The sequence below is a fragment of the Nanorana parkeri genome, unplaced genomic scaffold (genome assembly GCF_000935625.1).
Source record: "Nanorana parkeri isolate BGI_ZX_2015 unplaced genomic scaffold, ASM93562v1 scaffold577, whole genome shotgun sequence".
Classification (NCBI taxonomy): domain Eukaryota; kingdom Metazoa; phylum Chordata; class Amphibia; order Anura; family Dicroglossidae; genus Nanorana; species Nanorana parkeri.
Genome location: NW_017306845.1, coordinates 545,159 through 557,915, shown reverse-complemented (window position 1 = coordinate 557,915; position 12,757 = coordinate 545,159). Strand labels below are relative to the sequence as shown.

At 38.9% G+C, this 12,757-nt stretch overlaps 1 protein-coding gene across 1 annotated transcript in view; it reads right to left on the bottom strand.

The window, feature by feature from the left end:
- Positions 1 to 3,204: 3,204 nt before the first annotated feature.
- SMPX (small muscle protein, X-linked) overlaps positions 3,205 to 12,757 on the bottom strand; it is a 73,705-nt gene continuing 64,152 nt past the window's right edge. Inside the window, exon 6 of the mRNA XM_018562430.1 lies at positions 3,205 to 3,523. The gene's annotated coding sequence lies outside the window, so the exon portion shown is untranslated. The remainder of the gene's footprint in view (positions 3,524 to 12,757) is intronic.

The window sequence follows — 12,757 nt, the reverse complement described above, 5'->3', positions numbered from 1 at the left end:
CTGGATAACTCACAATCATCCTCAGAGCAGAGCTCTGTCCTTGAACCTTTTTTAAAGAATATTTATTATGTGGTACAGCTCTGCAATACTTCCCTAGCCAGTCTTACTCCTAAAATATGCAGTATAGCATGAGAGCAGACATTTCACTGCAGAAATCTAAAAAGTGTACCACTGCTCTTGGGTTAGTGACTTTGAAGACATATTTTCTACAGTTCATAGTTATGTTAAGGTGGCCCTCGGCCGGGCTACAGCTAATATCTAAACTGGATCTTGAGAGCAGGCTGAATGTGAGAATTGTTGGCATTCCCAAAAAACTATGAGCGCTTTAATATCACATTTTTTATTGAGAAATGGCTGCTTGATACTTCAAGAACAGAGGCCCAGTCACCCTTCTTTGCTGTTGATTTGGCACACAGTGTTCCCGCCTGCCCTCTTCCGCATGAGGACACTCCTCGCAAATTCTGGTACGTCTATTGCAATATGATGACCAGGACAATATTCTTTGCAAAGCAAGGGAATTTATAAGGTATACGCCTGAATGGATCTAAAATAATGCTTTTTCACAAAGTTTCAAAAAATGCAGATTTCAGGATGTCAAAAAGCTGCACCTTCATTATTCCATGGTTTACTGTGCCCAATTACTGTACATATGACTGCCAAGGAAGAAACTTACTTTTCAGCCTTGGATTGGGTGGACAGATTCGGAACGTGAAAGCAAGATCCTTGATATTTTTTCTGCTGCCTGATGGGCCCTCTCTTCCTGTGTGACTTCTGAATGTTGCTCATCTTTCTTCACCTGACAGCCCAGCTCTAAGGTGGTGGATCGTAGCATCAATTGCTCATTCTCTGTTTGCTCAGTTTGGTGTTCCTGAGCCAATTTAAGCTTTATGGTCCATTATCAACAATCACCTTCACTTTTGGAGTGCTAACCACTGGATGTGTCAAGCCTCTTGTGTATGTGTGTAAAAACTGTAAGTGAATCTCATCAGTCCGAATGCCTGCTGCAGGTTTCGAGCATTGCTTTCCTGCATGGTGACTGTTTTGTTATTTACAGATCCCATTTGATCTGTGGTCATCTGATTTTTTTTTCCTATCTGATCTCTAGCTGTACTGTTGTCCTCGGCCCAGATGTTTACGATTATTTATAATAAGTGTTCCCTGCTGCTGCGTAACTTGAGTGATACTCGCATATGTGGGAAACGAAGGCCTGCTACACAATAGTCTATAATAGTTAATTAAGGGGTTTGTGTTCACTCTGGGTTCTTGGTGAGAATACTTTTGCAGCCTGTACATTAAGTGGAAGTAAAGTTTTCTTTTTACAAATATTGCTTACAGGGTAGTTTTTTCTGACAGAAGAGGCTGTGTAAGTATGGCATGAGCAAAAAGATGGCAGCTACCCAGCATCAATCCCGAAGTCGTTTGATAGTTTACAAGGTTTAGGCTGGGTTCACACCATTTTCTGGACCAGATCTGGAATGCAGTGCATCGTGCATTTGCCGTGATTTGACCGCGTTGCGGAGCTGTTTTCCGTTTTTTGCAGCTAAAATTGGGCTCTCAGGTTCCATGCGTTTCTATGCGTTCCAGTGCATTCCAGACCAGACAAAATGAGACATGCCATCTTTTTCTGGTCTGGAACGGACTGCGCTGGTGTGAACAGAGGCCAGAAATAGCATAGGGATACATTAGGATGCGTTTTGGTTCCGGAAACAATCTGGTCTGGTCTGAAGATTATCTGGATGTGGTGTGAATGGGCCCTTATGTAAGACAGTGACCCTTAACTCTTTAACCTTAAGCAGCGGGTACCTGGTTAATGAAAAGCAACATGTGTGATCAGCAGTTTGCTCTCAGTGCACACTCCCAAACGGTGCCTTGAGCTGCAGGAGAGGGCAAGACAAAGCTTTTTATTTTAGTTTTAGATAGATTAGGGAAGGGTTAACACCCTTGAGGAAATTTCACTTCCTATCTTAGAGATGCGACAGGAAGTTAGAGGAAAACTCACAAAGTGAGGGGAATTCCACTATTAGACAGTTGTCTCTGAAACAGCTGTCTCCACTTCAAGATTTCCTCTTACCTCTTGTTATGGGGACAACTCTAAATGTTTGTATCTCCCATCACAATTTCATTATTTATGACAATGATCACCAGCACAAATAGAAGAGTAAATCTCTCCAATGGAGAGACAGCAAGAAAAACGTGACGGAGGATGTATCCTTCCCCCACTCTAAAACTAAAACAAAATATGTTTTCCTAGAGTTACACCTTAAAACAAAATGTTTGACTTGTGACAGGATCTTTTTAAAGTGTAGGTGATATTCGGTATCTCAGAGCATCACAATACTGTAAGTGGCATCGAACTTGATAAATCAACTTTATTACAGAAGCCATTGTAATATGCATATATCATATTGTAAAATAAAATGTATTCACAATGCATCCACCATCTTTTCACATATAAAGTCAATCATTATTTTTTTTAAGGTTTGGATTTTTACCTTTTCACATTGTCTAATTGGCAACGTCTTAAGCCATTAAACCGTCTTGCAAGATGCAGAAAAGACTTATATCTGAACTCCAAACACATAAAATAAAATCCCCCTTTTGGTAGCTCCATCAGTGTAGTAAAACTATAATGCTCATTTAATCTAGAGGTCATGGAGAAGGCAGAATTGCTTACTTTTTTCCTCACAGCTGCAGGCTTCCTCCCTGCTGAACAATCGGTTCCATATAGCTGCTCCTCTTTGCCTGTTGCACAGTCATCATCAGCGGCCCTGCATTGTACATAAAGGATGTAGAGGGCCTGACCATACTCAGGTACTTGAGCAGGACCAGAGAAGAGCACTGGGTGCCAGCGACACGAGGAGTAAGGTAAGTATTGCTCTCTATTACTCACCCTTGACAAAACAAGCATTCAATCCTTGCTATATGGGGAGAAGCCTAAAATAGTGTCTTTATAAGCTGCTTTTTATAAGCAGAGTTCAGCATTAGGGTTTTGGCATAACTAAATACATGCTGACCTCAGAGTAACAACTGATATGGAAATAAAGTGAATATGCAAAAATAAAGAAAATCGCAAAGGTACTAGAAAAATTTGATATTTTACACATAAAAAGTCTACCTTCCCTATTTTTTTTTAAATTTCCCATAGGTACAAATGCATTTTAGCAAATTTCCATTTATAATGAATAATGTAACTGTGTCTTCTGAAGAAGTCAATGATGTAACAAAGTTACATATTTGCAGTAGAACACCTTAAAACAATCTTTTAAATCACTCATTTTAATTTATGCTTATAGTACTTTACAGTCAGTCATTTTAAAAAACTGGAAAGATTCCAGATTTTAAACATGTTGTCAATACTTTTTTTTCTTCATGAATAATTAAAAATAAACGTACAAATAATTTATTTGTTGAAATGTGGAAGGACACAGCATATAAGTATTTTTCAGTCTTTGTAAAAATACAAAAAATTCCATTGGTTCACTTTTCTCTATGCATGTTCCTTCAGTGGAGATCAATCTTGTATCTGTAAATGAAAAGGTAAAAATATTAAATTGTGCATTAATACTTAATGCAATGTAATAATGCTGTAAGCCACTTAAAACAGTCCTATGAGTAAGCCAGAATGGTGAAACACGTTAGAGGTTGAGAACACATAGGGAGGCACAAACAGTTTGTATTTGCTCCATAAATAAATGTATCTTCTTTATCTTCAGTGAAGACCCTTGGAGTGTGGCTATTTCCTGGATCAGATTTCTATGGGCGATGGCATGCTTGTTTGCCTGCACCTGGGATGCAATTGTGGTGTAAGCTTGGTTTTGGAATGTGAGCAGTATTTGGATTATTCAAAAACCTATGCAGTTAGTCATGTAATTTCAATTGCAGGTAAGTATCAGAATTCAGGTTAGCTGTTCCTTCCCTTTAGTAGACCATGTGACTAAAAACCTAGGCTTTTGGTCATGTGATCTACTCTGAAAGGGGGGGAAGACTTAAGGAACTCTTCAGGAATAAATTGAACAATTGTTTTAATTGTAACAGAGATCCTATTTATCTAATTTTCCCTTTTCCTTCTTTTGATTTTGCAACTTGCAGTTTATTGGATATAGCTATTCTTCGCACCTGAGAAGATCATGGCCAGGTCCTAGAGGGTAAAATTAATTTATATTATTTTCTTTAATATAAGCTGCAAGGAATTGACCACTTATATATATACAAATATTTGAAGAACTTGACCTAATGTATTTGTGGAGTATGACTTTGTTAATTCCGATAATAGCAATGCAATTGCATTTATAATAGGCAAGGGAATAGGTCTTTAGTAACAGTCACCAATAACAAAGAAACAGATGGCCCTCAGAATACTGATTAGCTTCATGAATAACATTCCTGCAGTATCAGACAACAACTGTTTGTACATGGCATGTCAATCAGTGCAAATGCCACTTTTAGGGCTTTGTTTATTAATGTTTATTAATGTTAAAAACATCTTTTGTTGCCAGTAGCAACCAATTAGATTATATATTTACAGTAGTAGAAAATCAAGAAAAGAAGATGGCTGGCTGCCATGGGGCATTATAGACAGTAATTCTTTTTGACACATTTGTAAGCAAGTCCCTTGGTTTGTTACTCCTGTAAAACCCGTTTATAATAACAAAGATCCTATTTTATTAGCCATCTCAGTATTTTAAAAGATTTTTAACCATATTGGCCAATGACCATATGACAGGCTGAAGGCATAAATCAATTGAAATCAATAGGTTCCTTCACCTTGAAATGTATTACTTATTAGCTATTTTTAAGAGCATGGAGACCTATCTAGACCTTTTGATGGTATTTATAACCTTAAAATACTTTTTGTTCAGCATCATACCAGATAATTGAAAATGTGAGCATCCTTAACAAGACCATTAAAAACTGGACATCAGTAAAATGTTGTCTTTTATTAATGTATTCTTTTATTTATGTATTCATCTCCTATAACTCTTGTCATCAGTGTTCAGCAAAACCTCCAAAATATATATTTTTTAAATATTGGAAATGGCATGGGAAACAAAATAATGCAGTGAGGGTTGGAAATGACTTACATCTGAATGTAGGATACAAGGATTTGGGTTTCTAGAGAACTGGGCTGACATTTCATTAGGGTGCAATATATAAGCTATATGCATTTTGTACCTGAATGTAAGGATACAAGGAATGGACCACTTATATATACAAATATTTGAAGAACTTGACCTAATGTATCTGTGGAGTATGACTTTGTTAATTCCGATAATAGCAATGCAATTGCATTTATAATAGGCAAGGGAATAGGTCTTTAGTAACAGTCACCAATAACAAAGAAACAGATGGCCCTCAGAATACTGATTAGCTTCATGAATAACATTCCTGCAGTATCAGACAACAACTGTTTGTACATGGCATGTCAATCTGTGCAAATGCCACTTTTAGGGCTTTGTTTAATAATGTTTATTAATATTAGAAATTGTATAGATGGGGAAGGAAGGTTATAAATGTATATTACGTAACTAAATTAGTATCTCGTGGTGAGTCCCCTATTAGTAATCTAAACAAAGAAAAACTCCCCAAAAGAGGAGATCCCACCACTCATCCAAATATGCAATAATGTCAATAAAATGTAATTTATTAAACTAACTTTGTATTTTAAAATTTATATGACACATGTATCAAAACACAAACAAGCATTTACATAGGAAAGCACTTGGCTTTCCTCTATATAGGACATAAGATAAACGGTATCTGCTCCTTGGAGACACACAGGTACGCAATGTCTCATTGACTCTAATTAAAGAGATTATTTGCAGTACTTAAACGATGTGGTTTGAACTTTTGTGAAACAACGCCCTTCTGACGAAGCCCCGGTGGGGGGTGAAACGCATCAAGGCATTGGCGTGCTGTTTTCTCGGACTGCCTCGGCTATGGACACCCCTGTCCAAAAAAGAGACTAAACAATACCCTAAGGCATTCAGAGAGAGAGAAGTCCTTTTGACAAACCATATCAGCGATAAACGCACTCTCAGGGTGAAACTCCAGCTTGCCTGAACCTGCCCCTGCTCTATATCCATTTAAAACATCAGGAGGTTGACCTACACAGAATCCATACAAGGGAGAGCACTTATCCAGTGACGGCAATCACTATCTGAAATCTACACAGAGTCTACGGGAGAACCATGCATTCTTTTTAAGGATATCATCTCTGCCAACACATTTTATGCCGTTTACAAGTTTGCGCGTTGTACTTTTGGATATACAACACTGGATCTCCACCACTTTTTGAGGAGCAGACGAAAGCTACTGTGAGTGCCCTCTACTTACTTTTCATTACAACAAAAAGTGAATTATTTTCCAAATACGCTTTTGCCGTTGTATTATTACTTGCGGGACTGAAATCTCTCTACCTTGGAGGATACTTCTCTTGGGGAAATTCATATGCCAAAAAAAAAGAAATTCATTTCAGAGGTGCACCGATCACTTTATTGTTCTTTCTAAATGCAACTTCACTTAGCCGAGTGCTTTCCAATGTAAATGTTTGTTTGTGTTTTGATACATGTGTCATAAATTTTAAAAGACAAAGTTAGCTTAATAAATTAAATTTCATTGACATTATTGCATATTTGGATGAGTGGTGGTATCTCCTCTTTTGGGGAGTTTTTCTTTGTTTATTAATATTAATGTTAAACACTGCTTTTGTTGCCAGTAGCAACCAATTAGATGATATATTTACAGTAGTAGAAAATCAAGAAAAGAAGATGGCTGGCGGCCATGGGGCATTATAGACAGTTCTACTTTTTGACACATTTGTAAGCAAGTCCCTCGGTTTGTTACTCCTGTAAAACCCATTTATAATAACAAAGATCCTATTTTATTAACCATCTGAGAATTTTAAAAGATTTTTAACCATTTGGCCAATGACCATATGACAGGCTGAAGGCATAAATCAATCGAAATCAATTGGTTCCTTGATCTTGAAATGTATTACTTATTAGCTATTTTTAAGAGCATGGAGACCTATCTATACCTTTTGATGGTATTTATAACCCTAAAATACTTTTTGTTCATCATCATACCAGATAATTGAAAATGTGGGCATCCTTAACAACACCATTAAAAACAGGACATCAGTAAAATGTTGTCTTTTATTAATGTATTCTTTTATTTATGTATTCATCTCCTATAACTCTTGTCATCAGTGTTCAGCAAAACCTCCAAAATATATATTTTTTAAATATTGGAAATGGCATGGGAAACAAAATAATGCAGTGAGGGTTGGAAATGACTTACATCTGAATGTAGGATACAAGGATTTGGGTTTCTAGAGAACTGGGCTGACTTTTCATTAGGGTGCAATATATAAGCTAAATGCACTTTGTACCTGAATGTAAGGGTATCTGCTGTAATTGTGGATTATGGGATGTTTGGATGAATGTTTAAACTGAGTTGGGAAGAGAGAGGGCAAGTAAGACATTAGTGTAGGGGAAAAATTAGGCAATAATAAGGTCCCTTTACTAAGAAAAAACATTGAAGAATATGACTTAAATTGTGCAACAGAATGATACTGTAAATGTAAAATGTAAAGGCAATGAAAGGTGTTTCAAAGGTAACAACATTGCTTAACCTCTTGAAGACCAGGGGTTTAGACCCCCTTCCTGGCCAGGCCATTTTTCAGTATTCAGCGATGCGGTACTTTGACTGACATTTATTCTGTCATGCAACGCTGTACTGAAAATAATTTTATACCATTTTTTGGGGACAGATAGAGATTTCTTTTGGTGGTATTTAATCACCACTCGGGGTTTTATTTTTTACTATATTCAGGAGAAATTACTGAAAATTTTGAAAAAAATATTTTTTTTTACATTATGTTATAAAACAACTAATATTACCCACTTTGTTGGTAAAATAAAAAAGACGGGGTCACGTCGGGTAAATAGACACCAAACATGTCAAGCTTAAAAATTGCGCGCACTCGCGAAAAACTAGCAAACTACCCAAAATTGGCCATAGGTGACACTTTAAAAGCTTTTACAGCTCATCAGTTTAGTTTTATCAGTAATAGCCCTAAAATTATTGCTTTCACTGCAACGTTTGTGGCGATATGTAACATGTGCGGCGTAATGGGCGCAATCGTCGTTTTCGCAGGTATGCGCACCTGACGCATGTTCACATGCGTGTATGTAGGGGTGGGGACTTTTAAAAAAAATATTCTTTTGTATGTGTAACATAAAAAAAATTTGGGGAAACTTTAATTTTTTTTCACTTAACTTTATTGCTATCACAGAGGGGGCTAAGAAACCCCTATATGTCACCTAGGACCCCCCTGAAGAAGCTGATGAAGCAGAGATCTGCTTCATCAGCTTCTCTAAAAGCATCTAAAACTGGAGAGTGACACGAGAATGCAGAAGTGATGTAATATACACCACTTCCGAATTCTGACAGCAGAGAGGGGACCGGAGGGAGATCATGAACCGGCCTCCCTCTAATCCCCTGTCAGAGAGCCACTATGCTGGTCCCGGGCTCGCACCGGGCACAACGGAGCCTGGGATCAGCGGGAGGGGGGGGAGCCGCGGAGGGAGGGGCGCACATACCGGGACCCCATACAAGCGATCCGACGGCTCTACAGCCGGCGGATCGCTTGTATGTTAACAGGCATCGCTGCCGGTTTTTAAATTATGTGTCATTCCCACTCGAGCGCGCCGCGCATGAGTGGGCGGGACTAACAGGACGTGTATACACGCCCAGTTTCCAGTGTATACACAACGGCCAGTCGGGAGGTAGTTAAGGACCGGCACCAAGAATTAATTAGATTTCATACTGGTCCCTCTGGAGCACTGCAGGATCTTTGGCTCAGGCTGCACTTCTGCCTAAATTGAGATTAAAGTAAAACTAAAGCCCAAACTTTTTTTTAAAGTTTTGGATAGAATAAGAGAGGGTTATAACCCCTGTCAGCTTTTTTGCCATCTGTGTCCTATTAGGGAGATTTCCCTTCACTTCCCATCCAATAGCCACAACGGGAGGTGAGAGAAAATCCCTCCAAAGTGATGGTAATCAAGGTTGCCAGAACCAACTTCCCCACTGGAAGAGTTCCTATCTATTCCTCTTCTGGTGACAACCCAAAATTTGGTATTTTAATTTTCACTTTAAGTGATAATGGTCACCAGGACAAATAGTGAGGGTGAATCTCTCTAATGGGGATGCAGCAATAAAAACCTGACATGTGTTCTAATCACTTTCTACTCTATCCAAGACTAAAAAAAAAAAGTTTGGGCTTCAGTCCTACCCATGTCATTCAACTAATGCCAGAACCCCAGAAGGTACTAGAAGATCTGGAATTTCACAAATTATGGCTCATTGATGAAGATCTTGAAAACTGGAAAAAAAATGGAATTTGTGGGTATTGGTAATAGCAATTAATTAGATGTAAGCGTTCATTTTCTAAACTGCCCCGGGAAAATAATAGGTGGGTATAACTTTTCAGGAAGAGGCTATTGTAGGAGTCCAGCAATAACTGTCCAGTGCATTGCCCTTTCACCTCTTTTACATGGTTTCACTTGTGTCTGCTCAGGCCAGATATACAGAAGGGGGTGTAGACTGAGGTCTAGGCACAATATTAGGGGTAGCAAAAAACAAAAACATTTTTACATATTGTTTTTCAGTGAGACCAATTTTACAAAACCCTATTTATTTATCATATCTGAGGTATATGAAACTTAACAAAAAGATCGGTTATCATGACAGAACAGAAAAATCTGCTTTTCAGACACCAAGCTGAATCTGATGTTAGATGTACACTGTATAACTTTTACCTAGTTGCACATATCTCAATAATATGTATGCTATTTTGTTAGAAACTACTTTTATTGCCATATGCAACAACAGCTCAATGTTTTGTTTCATTTCTGAAAATTTCTGATAGAAGTAAGAATGAAACTCTCTGCCACAGTTTCCAGGGATATCACAGATGCGGTGTCGACATGTAGTGAGTCTCTTTTGGCCACCTGGCACCAGCTATCAAGCTTCAAGTCTGGCACTGAAGAGAGGAGTGTCTGCCAGTTACGTACCATCACTTAGATAACAGGGCTGTCTTCTTGTCACCGTCACGCTAGGTGCACACCTGTTTTATAACTTGGAAAAACTTAATTACTGCATTATTTCTCAAAAATGGATTAACAGCTACCTATGTTGGAATGCACACAAACAAGCTAATACACGTGACTTTGTAGGAAGTGGCACACATAGATGAGAAGAAAAAACCGATGGTGCTCCACCAAGTATTCCAGGTTATCCCTCTGGCATCCATTTAAAGTGCTCCAGAAATATATACTGTATATGTTTATATTATAGTGATATGCATACCTTTAAATAATAAATTAAATGGGGTGGAAGGTTAGAATCCTTGTTAGGTGTTACTGCCATCCAGAGCTCTGTTAGAAAGATTTCCCCTTAGTTTCTGTTTTGGGGACAACATTTTTACAAGACAGGAAGTGAGAAAAAAAATCTGCATTCTAATCCTACCCCACTCTATAGCCAAACTTTTTAGTTTTGGATAGATACACTTCAATTGTATTTACAAAATGAGCTGGCCATAATCACTTTGACCTTTTTAAAACTTTGGCAAATGCAACATGGATGTAAATTTGTGGAATTAAAAATCTGTGTATTAAAGAGGAAGATGCAAAGGTGCAAACTGCACTGCAAATCAGTTCCAGGGACCGGTGTAGTGCTTCCCCCGCCTTATTTTTTGGGCTCCTCTGTGGCTTCTGTGGGTGCAGGACCAGCATCACAGGTATTTCTGGGAAGCAGGGAAGGAGACTAGGGATGGGCTGTATGCGTTCGACTCGAACATCGCTAGTTTGTGTGTTTGCCCGCAATGCGCCTTGTGAAGCCCTAATTGGCTAAAGGCTTGCACCTGACCCCAGTCAGGGCACAGATAACCGTGCCCAATCATGGCTCACCTGTCAGATGACATAAAACTGAACACAGTTGGGCGGAGCTAGCTGTCACCGCTAGCTCCGCCCAATTGTTTATGTTTTACCAGTATCTGTCAAAATGTAATTTTGCGGTCAATGGAGGGGTATGGCGTCCGTCATTTAAAAAAAAAGGATTTCAATTAATTTTTTTATTGTTTTATTTTTTTATTTTGTCCATTTTTTTTTTTGGGGGGGGGGGGGGTGTGCTGTTGTTTTTTGTCAATGAAAGGATTTTCTCCAAAAGTCTGTTTTTTAAAAAACATTTCAATTTTATTTAACCCTTTAGTGAATGGGTACTCATTCACAAGGGGGGTGCATCTGGCTGCCCCTTTATTAAAGGGGTACCCTGATGTGAATAAGCCTCCTGTCCACACCCCCACAACCAACGCCCCGGGGCTTGTGGGGAAGAGGTCCCTGTCCCCATCGGCACGGGGACAAGGTGCTTTTCCAGGAGCAACCCTGTAAAAGCACACTCCCAGTGCTGAGGGCATGTTGTCTGGTATGGAAGGGGGGCGCTCGCTCGCCCCCCCTCCCCCCTTTCCAGCCCTGCCAGGCCTATGCTCGGATTAAGGGTCTGGTATGGAATTTTAGGGGGGACCTCACATTTTTCTCCTCCCATTTTTGGGGGTGGGGGTACCACCTTAAAACTCCTACCAGACCTTAAGGGCCTGGTATGACTTAAGGGTCTGGTATGACTTTGAGGGGGAACCCCACACACTTTTTTTTTTTTTTTTTTACATGGGGTTCCTCTTAAATACTCCTACCAGACCTTACGGGTCTAGTATGACTTTTGGGGGGAACCCCTTGCTTTTTTTTAATGGGGTCCTTCTTAACATTACAACCAGACTTAAAGGGTCTGGTATTGTTTGGGAGGGGGTACTACACAGTTTTAAAAAAAATAATTTATTTTTCATTTTTGCTGCGGCAGGTTCTTTACATCATATAGAAGTACAACTTTACAGGCAGTTCAAGGGGATATTTAAAGGAATGTTTAATTTTTATTGTTACCCTTTAAGTAATGTTAAAATCACTGCTCCTTTAAAAACAGTATTTAAAAAAAAAATGTTTCATTGATTTATGTCCCCCAGAGCAGTACCCAGATCCTCATACACTTTCTATGGCCAATAAATTGCATATAAGGCTTCAAAATGAGGACATTTGATTTTCAATGTTCTACCCCTATAGACTTGCATTGAGTTTGAGTTCGAATATTAACTTTTCCCATGTTCCATATTCGAACCGAACACGGGGGTGTTCGGTTCATCACTAAAGGAGACCAGTGAACATTCGTTCACCTCTCCTCCCCACTGAATGGGGCCAGAAGCAACATTGATTGCATCACTTCTGGTTCCTCAGCTGTCATGCTCTGGCTAGAGAAGCCGGGGGAAGAAGCTTTTGGACTACAATCAGTCCTACTTTAAAGTCCAATATTGTTTTTGCTATTGCTACCTCATGCAGTAAATCATTCCACAGTTTAGACCAGATTTGAAGTCAAAACCTTTTTTCTAGTTTTGGATAGAATGGGGAATGGTTAGGGCCTTTTCAGGTTTTACTGCTGCATGTGTTCCCATTAGGAACATTTACCCTTTCGTTTTGGTGAGAGTGAATCCAGAATTTTACAACTGTCAACAGAAGAGAAATAGAGGGGTAAACTACCAATGGGAACATTTTTCAGGTCAAATTTTGCCTTATTTTGGGACAAAGTCTATTTACTTACTGTTGTGTCTTTGGACACAGAACGTACAAGGAAAGCTCACCGATGGCAACATAGC